The 13,422-nt window shown below is 40.7% G+C and overlaps 1 long non-coding RNA gene across 2 annotated transcripts; it reads right to left on the bottom strand.

Moving 5' to 3' along the window:
• Positions 1-1,803: 1,803 nt before the first annotated feature.
• On the bottom strand, positions 1,804-8,961 carry LOC9267375 (uncharacterized). 2 transcript variants are annotated; one of them, XR_010741612.1, is made up of 11 exons: positions 8,565-8,961; positions 8,282-8,482; positions 7,262-7,332; positions 7,084-7,168; positions 6,948-6,985; positions 6,242-6,562; positions 5,424-5,528; positions 3,863-3,927; positions 3,521-3,600; positions 2,971-3,085; positions 1,804-2,259 (listed from the first exon to the last, which is right to left on the bottom strand). It is a non-coding gene; the product is annotated as an uncharacterized lncRNA (long non-coding RNA). The 2 variants fall into 2 exon arrangements; XR_001546265.3 differs by lacking the exons at positions 6,948-6,985; positions 7,084-7,168; positions 7,262-7,332; positions 8,282-8,482; positions 8,565-8,961 and having other exon boundaries at positions 2,971-3,003; positions 6,242-6,839.
• Positions 8,962-13,422: the final 4,461 nt, after the last annotated feature.

Raw genomic sequence — 13,422 nt, 5'->3', positions numbered from 1 at the left:
TTCATCTAAAATCGAGATCTACATGTCAAAAATATCCAAATGTACTGTTTATGCTTGTTTTTGTACTGTTTTGTTGATTTTGTTCATTTGCTTTAGTTTCCGACATTCCGGAGGAGAGCGTTTACGTTGAGGAAGGTTCAGAAGCGTTTGAAGAAGCTCAAGGAAAGTCACATAGATCCCAAACAACCCTTTGAGTATGTTGAACCCGTTTAAAGCTAATGTTTTATTTCAACTTATGCATTATTTTCGAATGTCATCGGGTGGTGAGCCTTTTCCAATTAATTAATGGCCGAAGATGACTTTATTTTCCTATGGGTAATAAATTGATTAGCTTGGACCTTATATATTGGATTGGTTCAGCTAAATGCTCTATATATAATTGCTTAGCCATGCTTAGGAATATTAGCTCATTAATGGGATGAATCATACTACATTATTAATTATGGTTATATTTAATGGTAGCTCACGATGGTTAACTGTGTTATGATAATTAATTGATAATTAAAACCTGATTAAAGGTGGGTTGTGAGCATATGGTTTTGATGGTCATGCTCATGACAATTAAGGACCGGTTCGCGAGCTACTGTTGTGAAACATTTACCATGCCAACCACAAGCCAGCGTGGGCAATGGCTTTACCTTTTGTATAGCATGATTCATTATGGGGTGCCAGACTGAGAAGCGGCGAGAAGTCCGTGGGGGTCGCTGGGGAGTCCATTGCCTCTGGTTTTGAGGGGGAGATTATGATCCAGGAACAGTGCACTGTGGTGAGTTGTGTTGTGTGAGAAATATTGTCACAGTTCCTTTCCAAGGTACTGTGGTGGTACTGAGGCGCATGGTGACATGTTGTGGAGTTGTGTCTTGTGGGTACAGTGGTACATCTCTGGCTAGAGTAAAACTATTCGAATAGCCGTGCTTGCGGTTATGGGTGGGTTTAACAATGTTTTTCGTGATTAGTCCCACACTACTCACTATTAATGATAATACTGTGATAATTAAATTGACTCCTGGTTTGGAATGGTATATTCCTGGTATGGAGGTTTGATTTGTACAACCGGGGTTGGTTGTTCAGATGAGGTTGGGCCTATGCAACACGGGTGTGTTGTATAGTGTTTATTTAATATTGCTTAATTACTTAACTGTTTTACTATTCTCTCAAATGTTAATTAAATGCTGTTTATGCAATTGAGCTGTATTATGCTATCCTTTGTTATCCTGTGCACTTGCATATTTGCTGTGTGGCTTGTTGAGTATGTCATATGCTCATTTTTACAATATTCATTCGTCAGAGGAGGAGTACTTTAGTGCAGGTGATGGTTTGGAGGATTAGGCTTTGTCCGGGTCAAGTTGCTCGTGGAGTGGAGTCGCCATAGCTGTTCTGTCTTTTGTTTTTATTTCCGCTGCGTATAATTTTATTCTTTTGAGAGTAACTATCCACCTCTGTAATAATTTATTATTTTGCGAGTATTAATAATTGTTTGATAGTACTCTATTATCAATTTGTTATTGTATGCCTCAGTTAATTCTTGGACGAGGATTTAATACACATGTAAACGTTTGGAATTTTGGATAGAAATTCCGGACGTGACAATCTCCCAGGTCAGTGTGTATTTTGCATCAACACCAACAAGACAATAAACTCTAAAAACTACAACTACAAGATCCGACTAGTAATCGTGCACGTACAATGCACGTTGTGATCAATATAAATTGAATTGAGCATATTATAAGCACAGAATCTGTTTATCTACATGCATTGTGTAAATATCACCTTTGTCTAGAATATGGTATCTGTAAGGTCTGGTAGTTCATAACCTAAAATGATTAATAAAATATCTATCACACAAAGTACTTTTGTTACATTGTTGATCCATTGCCAAGTCAATAAGACAGTGAAAACACAGACAACGATCGAGGTCGCTCCTCGAATCGAGGAACACATGTTGAGATTGCTAGCACGTACGGCTTCTGAATCTCACTATCACTAATATATGATACGTACTATCATTTACTCATCAATGACAAAAATGGTAAATACTGAAAATTCAAAGAAAAAACTCCATATACAAAATTGTAATTGCCTTTCATCCTTGGACCACCAATCAATCAAACTGGGAAGGCCAATTGTTTTGTGGCCTTAGGAGGAATTATTCAACGCATGCTGCCAATCCACACCCCTTCCATATAAACTTAAAGCCTAATGGCATAAGTGGTAGTAATTCTGATCAATCTTATGACTTCCTGAACTCATCCTAAATTCCTGAAAGGCATTAATGATAAAAATTACAGCAAAATTTTCATGATTTGCATTGTGCAGGCAAATGATACAGAATTATCTAAAGGTCTGGTACATGTTGATTTACCCCTTAACACATTTCCATTATAAAAAATATACCAGAATATATGGGTGACTCTACCCTTCAGGTTGCTGCTCCCCATTAAGAGCATTGCTAGCATTGTTTGGATGCATCTAAGTTGTTTCATCAATACTTTATTGAATTTAAGAAAATGGATTGGATTTAACAACAAAAATAACTGTTAACAGCATACATTACCTAATGTACATTGCACGGTAAGATAGCTTAACACTGACCAAATAAACTTTTTCCACTTTCCTTACAACTGATGAGATCTGCTACAAACCCTCCAATTCCAAGGATTATGGTAGCACATACTAACTCATGGTAAAATTGAAAGCAACTTATAGATATAAATTAGTTCTTCCATGTAATTATTAATTTATATCCTAGTTATCAAGTAACATTATGTTTAGAAGCCATTGCATGAATTAGCTCCTATCAATTTGCACACCTGTAAACAATACTTACCGTGCAATGAAACCTTACTTATTTTTACTAAAACTAAACATGTGTACATGGCAGCATGCGTAAAAGCAGCGCACGGCAACATGAACTTCTAGATACATATATAAGACGGAAAACTTGTAATAGCCAAGAGGCAAAATGCTTACCTATACAATATTTGGCCCGCTCCAATGTAACCCCTAGAGGAAATATTGAGATAAAGATTTAGAAAATAAGAATCACCTTCAGTTTTTGCATACTCATGTTCAGTTAAGACGCGGCCTGTGCTCCCAGCATTAGTCGGCATAACAATGTAGCATTAGTTTGCAGGAATAAAAAAAGTAGTGTAGAAGAATATGGGGTTAGCCTTGTCAATTTCAGAATCACGTTGTTGTGTCGGGCAGACTTAGTTTTCATACTTTGCTACTGATGCCCCGCTCCAGTTATTTGAATATCAGAAATAGATGAAACTCAGAAATATCCAGATTGAAGAGCTCACATCGTAAAAATTAATAGATATATAAATAGATTATACTCTTTAACATTTTGTACTTAAGTACTGCTACAGCTACCAGGTAGCCATCTGTCAGGATCAGCACTTCAGAAGTATACTTAAGAATTAGAAAGATAAGCATTTGAGGAAATATACTTAAGACTAACAGCATTTGAGGAAATAAGTATGGTTCTATGTCGTTTGTACAGAATATAGACACTCACCGTTGTGGAACTCGTGACCACACCGCTGCCCATCGTAGACCTCCTACCTGAATATGTATGCTAGGTCCTGATTCAAGTGACTGGCCAAAAAAAAAAAGAAGAAATCATGATTCAATCATTCACAGTCAAAGTTCAATGGTTGGATTCAATGAAATGTGCATTTACAAGGGACGGCTATCTATAAATGGATAAGCAAAATAGAGTGAACCGATCACGGCATCTACTCTCGAAATGAGCTATCTCATTCTCATCTATATAAATCCAGAGTTGAGAACGGGCAATTCACATGGATGACTATTTATCTAGACTTGCATCTTTGACAGTTATAAGAGTGCCCGCTACCTTCTTGATCGATTTGATTCCTTCTAATGGAGAAAGCTTCCTGTTTGCTGCAAGTCGTACCTGAGCTGTCAAATGCGCATGTGAAAATGTTTAGCCATCAATGCATACATACGCATGAGTACCACACAGAATAGGTTTGCAGAATATGCATACATACCCTAAGGGTTTATTTGGAATGGAGGAGAAACACAGGAAAAATGAAGGATTGAGTTCCTATGGATTGCTTTACTGTGGCGTCATTCGGATCACAGGAAAACATTCGTAGGAAATACATAGGGAAATTTCCTGCGCTAGCCATATCACTGGAAGATCACAGGAAGAAAAACATCCATGCTGACCTCTTTTTTCTCTCCTTTCGCGTGGGAACGAGGCAAATCATGCCATCAAGCAACTAAAGCACATTATTAGGTTGATTAATGTTGTTTAATTCACTAGTAGTATGTGATAATTTTGTAATAGTGCACCTATTTTCTTCTAAAGATTCCTATATTTTTCCTTTACTCCATCCACACCTATTCACATTAAATTCCTATGTTTTCAAATCCTCTGTTTTACACTTGCATTCCTATCCTATTCCTATATTTTTTCTATTCCTATGTTTTTTCAGTCCTGCATTCCGAATGAGCCCTTAGTATAGAAACCAAACTCAGAAATTTGTGTTTCACCTTTTTTTCTGAGAGAGAAACATGATTCCATATAACATAATTTAAGATGCACACATTTTATGAGCATACAGGTTACACCAGTGACTATAATACAGCTGTTTAAATCCCTTTTTCATTAAAATGCACATTAAAATGAATAGTGCTCCCATAGACCGTTTGTCCCATAAAATGTACACTCCACTGAATTTGTTAGCTATAGCATGTGACAATACAATTATTGTGGACTGTGAAAAAAAGAAACCATTTTTATTTTGGTCATAGATTTAGAAAAGGAAATGAGTTTGAATGAATATTTGTTACTTAAATTGCTCCTAAGGTTTTTCAACCTTCTCCAAAAAAGATGAGGCAATGACTCCAGTTATTTCTGTATAATTAGTGTATTTGTCACCCTAGGTATTATTTGAGGGACAATATTTTTATGAAGCATAAAGATTGAATTTCAATCCATCTGCCCTGGTTTGAAGGTAAACATGATTTTATTTTTAAGATTGCATTTTAGTTTACAGTAGATGTACATTGTAGCTAGGTCTGTCATTTTTATTTGTGAAACTCAGTAGGTGTAACTGATTATTATTTGGTTTCTATACAACACCACTCTGTTAATTAGTGTGGAATCACTTCACCCATCTCCTCTTATTATTTTATCCTCTGACCGATAAAATTAGGGTGCTATATGGCATAAGTTATGCACGCAATATTGCTTATCAAGATTTTCTAAAGTAAAACGTCTCAAATACAGCTTCAAACAAGTTGACAAGCGGGCATATTACATCAATACAACAGTGTATTGTTTCAGGTCCATAGAAATATACCTAATGCTATGAGAGCTATACATTCCCGATTAAGATGGTGAAACTTCCTTGAAAACAAGAATTATTCATTCAATATGTGCTTACCTTTTAATTTGGAGCAATTAGGCACAAGCAAGGTGATTCTTTCTGTTCCCTCAAGGTCTTCTATTTATACCATTTATACCCCTTGGAATTGGCTGTGCTTGAATCCTAAAAAGCAGAACATAAAACAAGATATAAATAAACTCCCAATAAAATGCTGCAAAACTCCCAATCAGTTAAGAAAGATGTATCTCTAGCATCTAGGTATTCATTAAAGGATTCCGGCTCATACAAAAATCTTTTCACATAAGAACCTGTGCTGAAAAGCTTAATAGATGACGAAGAAAAATAGTTAGATAAACGGATGGATAGCATAGAGACATAGAACTCACTTCTGCTACAGTCGTGACCATGAAATCCAGGGAAACAATGGCAGACTGCATCAATGCAATCACCCTTAAAAAACTACTGGCAAAAACATAAGACCCAACACAAGGGTGCTAACTTGGAGGATCTAATTCACTTTGATTATTCTCTATCTCTCTCTCTCTCTTTTGAAGTGACATATAATGATATAAACAGATACGCTTTTGGGCAAGTCGTGTTCACAGAATGCCAAGACTAATCTGGGAAAGTTAACTTGACAACTGCTGAATTGCCGCAAGCATTACAACAAATCTTGCGCGATCAATTGGGAACCCAATGCCCTAATCCGTAAACAAGCACCAGCCAATCGTAGCACCACTCGAACCGGAACACTAGCCGCCCAATCGCCGCACCGCGACACTCGAATCGGAGCCCAAACAATGCCGAAATCAGGACAGTACAGAACCAGACCAATTGAGTAAATCTTAGAGAGGAAAACTCCGAGGGACCCTCACCTTCAACGGTCATCGCCATCTCCACGAGCAAGCGGCGGCGGCGGGTGGCATGACAATCCGACGACGACGGAGGGGCGACACATGAGGGATGCAACGAAGGCAGAGGGGCGGCGCGGGAGAGGAGAGAAATCGAGCAACGGTGGATGGGGAATCGGCGTGCAGCGGGGCAGCACAGCGGATGGGGAAGGCGAGGAGAGTGGTGAAGGCGGGGGGGGGGGGGGGGGGTGGGGTGGTTGCGGTGGGTTGCTGGTGAGTGCAGGCGCAGCAAGCAGGAGCGGAGGGGCGGCGCCGTGCAGCGGGGCAGACACGATCCAACAAGAGCTGCACATGCAAGCACACAACAACAGTTAATGGCACCGTATAATCCTAGTGTGCTTCTACTACAGTAACCTGACGTGTCATAGCTAAAAAAGGGCACATCCTGAGAGGCTTTATGGTTTGTGATGTAGAATTGCAAGCATATTTATGTTATAAAACATATTTTATCATCTGTATAATGAAAAAAAATGCCAACAAAAGCATAAGTTTTTTTTAAAGCGAACTTGAAAAACAGAACACATCAATGCCCCTAAAGAGTTAACTTAGCATTCCTTAAGGGGCCTAAATGTATTAATGGCCAGGAGGAGATAATGTATTAGTATCTCTTAGAAAATCTCAAACTTAAGAAGAGGAAACTAAATTAGAGAAGAAAGCCTTTAACATTTACCTGTATGCAGCATGGTGTATATTGAATTGGTCTTATGTCTGTGGTATTTGTCAATCACCAAAAAATAGGCAAAAAACAAGTTTTAAAGAATGGTAGAACAAATAAATCATGCTAGATAAAAGAAATCAAGTCATACAAAGAGAGCTAAAATAGAACAGCTTAGATAAGCATGTTCCTGTTCATAACTGAAGGAACACTGCAACTATGCTCCTATGGACACTCTGTGACCACCAACGAAAAGAAAAATACATTAGTAGAAATCGGCAATGTGCTCTGCAAGGCTAGATAGATTAGACCTTATACTTTGCTCTTACCATATGATAAAATAGCTCATCTTTGCAGTCATATTAGAAACACCACTCTGATCTTTCTTCTGTAAATAGGGCTGCAAAGGAAAAAAAAAACTTAGCGAGCTGCTTGCTGTAAGATATGAAAGACCAAAACAGCCGAGCCACCAGAAGTAAACATAATCTAGTGATTAACACAAGAAATGCTTGTCCTATACCTGCATGATGTGCTAGAAAATTGAAAATGGCTTGTTTTATTGCGCTTAAAATGGACTGTTTTATTATTCAGTAGCTTCATCAAACAGGCATAATTGTATTAAACTAAGAATTGGTGTTCACCTTTGCATGTAAACCATTGAAAATGAGGTCAATACACACATAGAATTACCTATCCAATATAGTTGAATTCACTTTTTTAGATAAATATAGTTGTATTTGTTAAGATGATAGAAATGACCTACAATCCAAACCTCAATTTGTTTGGATGCAGACAGAATAAGATGAGGGGTATGTATGTGTGATGCACAAAGAACACGAATGATGCTGGAGATGGCCATCAATGTGTGCACAAAGCCGCACCATTCGTCATGGATACAATAATTAGAATTAAAGGCAGGCGAGCTTGACTACTTATGAAATCCCCATCAATTCCCTGGAAACCAATTGACAGGACGACTCAATTAAGAAAGTAAGTCCCGAAATTGAAAATTAACGATCAAGTGTGTTACCATGAATTCACTACCATGACCCTAGAATAGCAACAAAGACAAAGGTTGCAATCTTGCTTTTAGAATACATCGAGCATGAGCAAAATAGCTAGGAGTAGATAAATGGTTTAAAGGCTAAAAAAATTACCAGGTTTTGATTCTGACAATACACTTAATCCATGTAGATATGTGTAACTTTATGAAAAGAAGCAAGAAACAGGCTAGTTGAACTGGTAGTGGTTGTAGTCTGAACATTAGCTGTAAGAAAGCATGTCAACTGAACTGTAGGTAGCAAAAAATCTGCCAAAAAAAAACCTATTAATGGCAATCGGCAAATAACCTGCAATTAAATCTCTACAACATGCTAATTGATGTAAGTTGTAACTGTCCACTGTGGTGATCTGCATCAGCTTGTTTCGATTGATCTTGCCAAGCTTCTTGATGTACATCGGCTGGCCTTCCTGATCAACAGCATGGTATCCCTGTTCGGAACTCCTGACCATAAGAACATAGCAGAACTCCTAACCACAAGAACATAGCACTGGAGTTCATCAATATATCAAACCAAATATTATTCAGACACTGTAACTTATTAAATCAAATGCGCTTTGTTATCTGGTCACCTTCAACATCATGTCGACTCCTATCTCTTTCCTCCATCTCAGCATCTCTGCCCACATTTGCATCGTCTTCGATTAACCTTCAGAAACCTGCATCAGAAGAGAAGGCAAAGTCACCATTAGCAAAGCAACTTTTGGTGAACCTTTAGCATAATATGGTAGTCATCGTGGTTGTCCAGGAGCAGGCCGTGCGCGGCGAGGCAATCGTGGAACACGGCGACGACGCGTTCCTCGTCGGGATCACAGACTTCCTCGATTGACATGGCCGCCGGGTACCGGAAATCGACATGCTGCCGCCTGCCACGCTTCCGGACCATGTGGAAGGCCTTCTGCCGTGACGACCCCATCCTCCGCCGCCGCTAGTCGTCCTCAGAGTTGGGGGTCACACGGTGCTAAGGTGGTCCATGCAGGGAGGGAGAAAATTGCATATCTACCATAGTATAAAAATGGCTTTGCTAGAATACCATAACTTAAAAGGGCTTTGCTGGAATGCTACTCCTAAGTCGTGGGTATTCGCTGCGATGCCATTTTTGTGGTTTTTTGCATTTCGAAATTATTATTTTTTCTCAATTACACTTTTTCTCGGACGTTTATGCCCCGGGCCCGGGGTCAACATGCTGAATCTCTCTACCTCTTGCTGCTTCGAGACTTCGGTTGCTTGAGGACGGAGGCGTGAGGAGAAAGTGAAGCGGCGACGCTGGTGCCGCCCACCACTGCCGCCGTCGCGCCGCCTCTCCCCGTTACCCCACCATGCCGCCAGCTGCACCGCCTCTCTCCCCACCACCCCCGAATCCCGCTGCTCCCCTCGCAGGCATCACCGCCGCCGCTAGCTGCCGAGTCAGCTACCGCCGCGCCGCCTCTCCCCGTTCCCCGGCGGCGCTTTTGGGGTAGATGGGGGACGGGAAGCGGCGGCGGGAGCAGAACGGGGCGACAGGAAGGCGACGCCGGCGAGACCGCGCTTCCGCTCGGTCGACAGGAAGGAGAGAGCGGGATGTGGGGCGGATGGGGGACGGGGCAAGAGAAGGCGAGGACGGCGGCGGTGAGGTGGCTCGACGCCGGCAAGACCGCGCCTCCGCCTCCGCTCGGTCGACAGGAGGAGATGCGAGCGAGCGAAAGAACTTGGAAAAAAAAGAACGGTATGGTTTGGATAGAGAGGAAAACAAAATCCAAGGGCAGTTTCGGCAAAAAAAAAAAAAACTTGAAAGCGAGCAAAATCTTTTTCATTAGCCAAAAACGATGAAAAAGGCAAAGTGTCAGACCGCACCCAGTTGAGAATGGTATTCCAGCAAAGACTATTTAAGTGATGTTATACTAGCGAAGCCACTTTTATGCGATGGTAAATATGCAAATTTCTCTTGTGGATGAAGGAAGAACTTGCACCAGGAGAGATGTCATCGCCGACGTTGCCGTCGCAGGGAAGACACCGTCGCTGCAGGGAAGATGCAGCCGCTGCTGTCACCGGGAACACACCGCTGCTTCCGAGAAGTTGCCGCCGCTGTTGTTGCCAGGAACATCCCGTGATCCCGTCGCTGCCAGGAAGATGCGGTCGCTGCCGCCACAAGGAAGACTTCGCCACTACAAGATTTAGAGCTCGGTTGCCGCCGCCAATAGCCCATGCTATCATGGATGTTGTCTGCCCAAGTCAATGCCGATGTGTGCCACCACGAAGCTTGCTGTCTTGAGCTGCCCCTTGATCCGCAGCACCTGGAGCGGCAACGAATGGGATCTGGACGGGGGTGGTCAGAGGGAGAAGGAGAAGGTGAGCGAGAGAGTGAGGCGAGGAGGGGACGTGGACGGTCAAATCCGCCTGCCCCGACCACATGGAGATCGGATCCGGACATCGGCCGTCGGAGACGGCCTGAGGCAACGCGAGGCAGAGGTAGAGGTGGCGCGCTCGGTGGTGACGACGACAACGTGCCACGAGGGGAAGGCGCTTGGCAACGGTGGAGGCGGCGCCCAGTGGCGGCACGAGACGGAGACAGAGAGAGTAGGACGAGTGGGAGAAGGGGACGTGGGTGGCGGCGGCGGCTAGGGTTTTGGGGTGAGGTTAAGGTTAGTGGGTGTCGTTTTGCGTAAAAGCCCCTATGCTTCCATTTATCACAGCGCGGTCCTAATTCGTGATCTTTCTCTCCTTTTCATGGAATATACAGCTTTTAGAAGGGTTTCCACGTAGGAGGAACCTACATCAAATTACACACAAAACAGAGGGTTTTTTTTGGCAAAATTTCCACCCCCGCGCACTATTTTTATCCTACGTGGCATGCCTGAGCGGCAGCAGCACCCGCCCAACATTATGTTTTCTGATGTGTTGAATATATGAAATGATTTATTGCTTTTGTTTCGAATAAGACAGAATTTCTGGGCTGGACTGGACCTAGTCACAAATTTTGACAATTTGACCTTTTGAAAAAACTAATTTTACAAATGAACCTTCGCCAAAACTTATTTAAAAAATGACCATTTTTTCAACGCCAAATAATTCTATGGAGCTGAACTTAGACACTTCAGCGCCACGTCAACTGGCGCTGAATGCTGTGCCAACGCGGATGGAAGGCTGAGTTAGTGTGCCAACGTACATTCAGCGCCATGCTATTTGGCGCTGAGGTGTCTAAGTTCAGCGCCACACGATTTGGCACTGAACAAAAGGGTCATTTTTTAAAAAAGTTTTGGCGGCGGTTCATTTGTAAAATTAGTTTTTGCAAAGGGTCAAATTATCAAAAATTGTGGGATCTAGTGCTCTAACTGTAAGAATTTCCGTTAAGAGAGAATACATGTGTTGAATATATGTAATGATCTACCGCTCTATCTTTAAGATTTTCTGTTATATCTTACAGAATGCATATCGACTCACTCACTATGACATACTTACAATTATGGGCTGTATCCACCAAATTAGATTTGAGCTCAACATGAACTTCAAACCATAGTTTTGAAGTAATCAATAATAACATATTAACATTGCCATTCCTAACATATAACAGTACTTGTGCCAATAAATGTTTCAGAGATACTATACTTTTAAAGTATTCATACAATGTTCGACAATCGGCACACATAGTACAGAACATAGAAGGCGCACTCCATTCGCACACTTAGTACATAAAATAGACATGACTGCACAATCCATTTGCACGCGTATTTCAGAAAATATTTTCAGATGACAAGAAGTACAATGTTACTCTTGGAGATACAGTACATGATTTTAGTCAGATAGAATTGTTACCTGTTTCTTGTGCATTGTGGAGGAGTCCCTGGGTTTCTTTTACAAGAGAAGAGAGAGTTTTGGCAGGCTTTGTTATCTGACGATCTTTGACTGCAAAGAGCATGCAGTTTTCGATATCTGACATGTTCTTGAAAGCCGTGGACACTACATCATTGAAATTACTTTCATTGAAGTCTTTGAGGGAGCTAGGTTTGAGATGAATTATCGCTATAACCACCTGACAGGTAAGTTTCACTATTCTCAGACAGTCAGCTGTGTTTTCATTATTTGCTTCTATTATCTTCTTGAGCTTCTTCGCCAGTTCATCATTCACAGATGTGACATTAGAAAAAAGATCTGCATCAACCAAATTGTCGCATATCACCACAAGAAGGGATAGCAGAGCTGCTAGATGTTTCCTCTCTTCAGATAGCTCATCATTTTTCTCCACCAAGGACTTCTTCAGACCAGCTGGTTTTGGAGGTTTGCTTTCTTCATCATTATGCATTTCAGAATTATTGCTTTCCCTTGCCTCTGATACAGTTTCCTCATCTCCTTCCGTTTTACCGTATAGGATAAGATCAAGAATCCGCAACAGTTACAATAATATAATTCATCTCACAGGAACTGACTTCTAGCAAATATATTTAGTATAAGTTATAACCATGTATTGTAAATAATAAAATTTATATCGAAGGAACTAAATATTAGCAATGTACTTAGTATAAGTTATAACCATGTGAGTGTATCTATATCGCTATCAATCACTTTTTTTCCAACACTAGGTCAATGTCCAATAACTCATATTTTTCCTTTATTCTGTCAAACAAAGAATATTCTAACCTAAACATTGAAAAAAAAGTAATTTGCTGTTTATCCCCCACTGAAATGGAGAAAACGTTTATGGTCTATGTAAGCATAAATATGCATCTAGACTAAAGTTGTACTTTTCTAAAGTATATAAGTTTAGCCTATGCATTATGCAAGTTTAGGGGAATGCTAGATGATTGATAAATAGCAAATCTGATATAGATAACCTCCCACTATTCAAATTTCTAAAAACAAACAATCTAGAGCGAACTACTAATTTAGGGTTAATATTGTTTGATCGGGCATCACATTAACTGAATTATTCAGATAACTGCATATGGTTGATTCATGCTAATGATGTTAGAAAGAGAAAGCAATTGAGGTTTACCGACATCAGCAGCTTAACCACATCTTGCTCTAATAGTTCGTAGCTCCTTGTAAAACGAGAACATAAGTGCTGTAATATTGCTGCTGCACTTATCTGGCATTCCTTGTCTTTAACAAGTATATCAGTGAGTTGATCAACAACTGTTCCATATCTCTTCACATCCAGTGCATCTGTGGACTCGCTTTCACAGATTTGCTCCATGGACATGCTTTTGCAGAATATCTCCATAACAGGTACCTGTCCACTTGCACCTTGAGTAGAAATCAATTTCACGAGCGCTTCCCCTGCTTTTGGCCTCAATCATCTCATACCACTGTTGGCAAGGAAGATGTGGTACAACTTCTTAACTAAATTCTCGGTCATGGCTGCAGATAAACCTATTGATATTTCTGAAAGAACATCCATGGCGTTTTCCTGAAGTTGCAAGGAAAACTTGATTTGGCCGTCAAGGATCCCCAGCA

The sequence above is a fragment of the Oryza sativa genome, chromosome 5, assembly GCF_034140825.1.
Source record: "Oryza sativa Japonica Group chromosome 5, ASM3414082v1".
Taxonomy (NCBI): Eukaryota; Viridiplantae; Streptophyta; class Magnoliopsida; order Poales; family Poaceae; genus Oryza; species Oryza sativa.
This window is presented reverse-complemented; position numbering and strand designations above follow the sequence as displayed.